General features: G+C 41.2%; 1 pseudogene; it reads left to right on the top strand.

The window, feature by feature from the left end:
- The first annotated feature begins 4,936 nt into the window (after positions 1-4,936).
- LOC102976947 (adenylate kinase 7-like) lies at positions 4,937-5,332 on the top strand (annotated as a pseudogene).
- Positions 5,333-5,560: the final 228 nt, after the last annotated feature.

Below are 5,560 nucleotides of genomic sequence, written 5' to 3' on the forward strand. Positions count from 1 at the left end.
TATCATAAATGGGTGTTGAATTTTGTTGAAAGCTTTTTCTGCATCTACTGAGATGATCATATGGTTTTTATTCTTCAGTTTGTTAATATGGTGTATCACATTGATTTGCCTATATTGAAGAACCCTTGCATTCCTGGGATAAAGCCCACTTGATCATGGTGTATGATCCTTTTAATGTGCTGTTGGATTCTGTTTGCTAGTATTTTGTGGAGGATTTTTGCATCTATATTCATCAGTGATATTGGTCTGTAATTTTCTTTTTTGGTCGTACCTCTGTCTGGTTTTGGTATCAGGGTGTTGGTTGCCTCGTAGAATGAGTTTGGGAGTGTTCCTCCCTCTGTTTTATTTTGGAAGAGTTTGAGAAGGATAGGTGTTATCTCTTCTCTAAATGTTTGATAGAATTCGCCTGTGAAGCCATCTGGTCCTGGGCTTTTGTTTGTTGGAAGATTTTTAATCACAGTTTCAATTTCAGTGCTTGAGATTAGTCTCTTCATATTTTCTATTTCTTCCTGATTCAGTCTTGGCAGGTTGTGCATTTCTAAGAATTTGTCCATTTCTTCCATGTTGTCCATTTTATTGGCATAGAGTTGCTTGTAGTAAACTCTCATGATTTTTCGTATTTCTGCAGTGTTAGTTATTACATCTTCTTTTTCATTTCTAATTCTATTGATTTGAGTCTTCTCCCTTTTTTTCTTGATAAGTCTGGCTAATGGTTTATCAATTTTGTTTATCTTCTCAAAGAACCAGCTTTTAGTTTTAATTCGAGATGTTTCCTGTTTCTTAAGGTAGGGATGTATTGCTATAAACTTCCCTCTTAGAACTGCTTTTGCTACATCCCATAGGTTTGGGGTCGTCGTGTCTCCATTGTCATTTGTTTCTAGGTATTTTTTGATTTCCTCTTTGATTTCTTCAGTGATCACTTCGTTATTAAGTAGTGTATTGCTTAGCCTCCATGTATTGGTATTTTTTAGAGATCTTTTCCCGAAATTGATTATGTAGTCTCATAGCTCTGTGCTCGGAAAAGATACTTGTTATGATTTCAATTTTCTTAAATTTACCAGGGCTTGATTTGTGACCAAGATATGATCTATCCTGGAGAATGTTGATGAGCACTTGAGAAAAATGTGTATTCTGTTTTTTTGGATGGAATGTCCGATAAATATCAAATAATTCCATCTTGTTTAATGTATCATTTAAAGCTTATGTTTCCTTATTTATTTTCATTTTGGATGATTTGTCCATTGGTGAAAGTGGGGTGTTAAAGTCCCCTACTATGAATGTGTTTCTGTTGATTTCCCCCTTTATGGCTGTTAGTATTTGCCTTATGTATTGAGGTTCTCCTATGTCAGGTGCATAAATATTTACAATTGTTATATCTTCTTCTTGGATTGATGCTTTGATCATTATGTAGTGTCCTTCTTTGTGTCTTGCAATAGTCTTTATTTTAAAGTCTATTTTGTCTGATATGAGAATTGCTACTCCAGCTTTCTTTTGATTTCCATTTGCATGGAATATCTTTTTCCATCCCCTCACTTTCAGTCTGTATGTGTCCCTAGGTCTGAAGTGGGTCTCTTGTAGACAGCATATATATGGGTCTTGTTTTTGTATCCATTCAGCCAGTCTGTGTCTTTTGGTGGGAGCATTTAATCCATTTACATTTAAGGTAATTATCGATATGTATGGTCCTATTACCATTTACTGAATTGTTTCGGGTTGTTCTTGTAGGTCTTTTCCTTCTCTTGTGTTTCTTGCCTAGAGAAGTTCCTTTAGCATTTGTTGTAAAGCTGGTTTGGTGATGCTGAACTCTTTCAGCCTTTGCTTGTTGGAAAGTTTTTAATTTCTCCATCAAATCTGAATGAGATCCTGGCTGGGTAGAGTAATCTTGGTTGTAGGTTTTTCTCCTTCATCGCTTTAAATATGTCCTGCCAATCCCTTCTGGCATGTAGAGTTTCTGCTGAAAGATCAGATGTTAACCTTATGGGGATTCCTTTGTGTGTTATTTGTTGTTTTTCCCTTGCTGCTTTTAATATGTTTTCTTTGTATTTAATTTTTGACAGTTTGATTATTATGTGCCTTGGCGTGTTTCTCCTTGGGTTTATCCTGTATGGGACTCTCTGTGCTTCCTGGACTTGATTGACTATTTCCTTTCCTATATTAGGGAAGTTTTCAACTATAATCTCTTCAAATATTTTCTCAGTCCCTTTCTTTTTCTCTTCTTCTTCGGGGACCCCTATAATTCGAATGTTGGTGCATTTAATGTTGTCCCAGAAGTCTCTGAGACTGTCCTCAGTTCTTTTCATTCTTTTTTCTTTATTCTGCTCTGCAGTAGTTATTTCCACTATTTTATCTTCCAGGTCACTTATCCGTCCTTCTGCCTCAGTTATTCTGCTACTGAGCCCATCTAGAGTATTTTTCATTTCATTTATTGTGTTGCTCATCGTTGCTTGCTTCCTCTTTATTTCTTCTAGGTCCTTGTTAACTGTTTCTTGCATTTTCTCTATTCTATTTCCAAGATTTTCTATCATCATTACTATCAATATTTTGAATTCTTTTTCAGGTAGACTGCCTATTTCCTCTTCATTTGTTAGGGCTGGTGGTTTTTTATCTTGCTCTTCATCTTCTGTGTGTTTTTCTGTCTTCTCATTTTGCTTATCTTACTGTGTTTGGGGTCTCCTGTTTGCAGGCTGCAGGTTCGTAGTTCCCATTTTTTTTGGTGTCTGTCCCCAGTGGCTAAATTTTTTCAGTGTGTTGTGTGGGCTTCCTGGTGGACGGGACTATTGCCTGTGTTCTGCTGGATGAGGCTGGGTCTTTTCTTTCTGGTGGGCAGGTCCACGTTTAGCGGTGTGCTTTGGGGTGTCTGTGGCCTTATTATGTTTTTAGGCAGCCTCTCTGCTAATGGGTGAGATTGTGTTCCTGTCTTGCTCTTTGTTGGGTATAGGGTGTCCAGCACTGTAACTTGCTGGTCGTTGAGTGAAGCTGGGTGTTGGTGTTGAGATGGAGGTCTCTGCGAGATTTTCACCATTTGGTATTACATGGACCTGGGAAGTCTCTTGTGGATCAGTGTCCTGAAGTTGACTCTCCCACCTCAGAGGCACAGCACTGTCTTCTGGCTGCAGCATCAAGAGCCTTTCATCCACATGGCTCAGAAAAAGAAGGAGAATAAGTAGAAAGGAAGAAAGAAAGAAAGAAAGAAAGAAAGAAAGAAAGAAAGAAAGAAAGAAAGAAAGAAAGAAAGAAAGAAAGAAAGAAAGAAAAATAAAATAAAATAAATTTATTAAAATAAAAAATAATTATTAAGAAAAAAATTGTTTTAAGTAAAACAAAACAAAACAAAAGACAGACAGACAGAACCCTATGACAAATGGTGAATGCAAAGCTGTACAGACGAAATCTCACACAGAAGCATACACATCGACACTCAGAAAAAGAGGAAAAGGGGAAAAAATAATATATCTTGCTCTCAAAGTCCACCTCCTCAATTTGGGGTGATTCATTGTATATTCAGGTATTCCACAGATGGAGCATACATCAACTTGACTGTGGAGCTTTAATCCACTGCTCCTGAGGCTGCTGGGAGAGATTTCCCTTTCTCTTCTTTGTTCGCACAACTCCCCGTGTTCAGCTTTGGATTTGGCCCCGCCTCTGTGTGTAGGTCGCTGGAGGGTGTCTGTTCTTCACTCAGACAGGACAGGGTTAAAGGAGCAGCTGATTCGGGGGCTCTGGCTCACTCAGGCCGGGGGGAGGAAGGGGCACGGAGTGAAGGGCGAGTCTCCAGTAGCAGAGCCCTGCGTGATGTTGCACCAGCCTGAGGCATGCCATGCGTTCTCCTGGGGAAGTTGTCCCTGAATCACGGGAACCTGGCAGTGGCAGGCTGCACAGACTCCCAGGAGAAGAGATGCGGATAGTGACCTGTGCTCGCACACAGGCTTCTTGGTGGCGGCAGCAGCGGCCTTAGCGTCTCATGCTCGTCTTTCTGGTCCGTGCTGATTGTCACGGCTCGTGCCCGTCTCTGGAGCTCCTTTAAGCAGTGCTCTTAATCCCCTCGCCTCACTCACCAGGAAACAAAGAGGGAAGAATAAGTCTCTTGCCTCTTCGGCAGGTCCAGACTTCTCCCGGACTCCCTCCCGGCTAGCCATGGTGCACTAACACCTTCAGGCTGTGTTCACGCAGCCCACCCCCGTCCTCTCCGTGCAATCCGACCGAAGCCTGTCCATCATCTCCCAGCCCCCGCCTGCCCCGGTGGGCGAGCAGAGAAGTCTTTTGGGCTGGTGAGTGACGGTCAGCACCAATCCTCTCTGCGGGAATCTCTCCACTTTGCCCTCCGCACCCCTGTTGCTGTGCTCTCCTCTGCGTCTCTGAAGCTTCCCCCCTCCACCTCCTGCACTCTCCACCCACGAAGGTGTTTCCTAGTGTGTGGAAACCTTTCCTCCTTCATAGCTCCTTCCCACTGGCACTGGTCCCTTCCCTATTCTTTTGTCTCTGTTTATTCTTTATTCTTTTGCCCTGCCCAGGTACGTGGGGGAGTTTCTTGCCTTTTGGGAAGTCTGAGGTCTTCTGCCAGCGTTCAGTGGGTGTTCTGTAAGAGTTGTTCCACGTGTAGATGTATTTCTGATATATCTGTGAGGAGGAAGGTGATCTCCACGTGTTACTCTTCCACTGTCTTCCCCCTCAATTCCTTAGCTCTTTTAAAATTGAGAAGAATTTATTCTCTTAATTAAGGACATTATAAGTCAACATAAATCACACAAAACTATTCTGATAAAACACAGAATCTTATCTTTCTAGGCAGATTATTCAGAGGTAAAGTAAAACATTTTATAACTTCTTATTAAAAGGAGACCAACAATCAATTCTACAAGAAGATAAAACAATGTTTAATGTACCTCCATTGAACAACAGAATATCAAAATACTTGAGGCAAAGCACAGCTCCCACCATGGCTGAAGAGGAAGTTGCTGCCCTGATGGAGAAAGTTATCTGGATCCAGAGGGTGTTTATAAACCTGCTGGACTCATATAACAGCAGAAACATCGGTAAGTTTCTTTCTAAATGTGTTGTCAGCGGCCTCACTTCAAGGAATTACCAAAGAGGAAGAGGAAAATATCTGTGATGCCAGAAGCCTCCTCAGCCAAACTGAAGGAAGGCATGCTCCAGATCATGGGCATGCTTTCCAAGCTTGAAATCCCCCAGCCCAATTTTGCCACAGAGACATTGTGCCATCTCTTGTTTAAACCTTCTCATGTGCCTGCTGGAGTATGATGTTATCATTTATAACATCACCGAGAACCCCCAGCAAATGGAGGAAGCCATCTGGGAAGTCTGTGCCCAGTGAGATGCACCCTTGATCTCCAGGGACAGAACTTTTATACAATTTACTTTACCTAAGAGTCATCTAAGGAGTGCTAGGCAAATTAAGACCATGGAAGAACTGATCTTAGACTCACTTAAAACACAAAATAAAATCAGACTAGTAGATATGTCTAGCAGTTACAAGATAAACTGAGGCCTATGAAAATCTTTAAGAGTTTATGTGAGCAAAAATTGATTCATATTGGGCAGC

The sequence above is a fragment of the Physeter macrocephalus genome, chromosome 21 (genome assembly GCF_002837175.3).
Source record: "Physeter macrocephalus isolate SW-GA chromosome 21, ASM283717v5, whole genome shotgun sequence".
Classification (NCBI taxonomy): Eukaryota; Metazoa; Chordata; class Mammalia; order Artiodactyla; family Physeteridae; genus Physeter; species Physeter macrocephalus.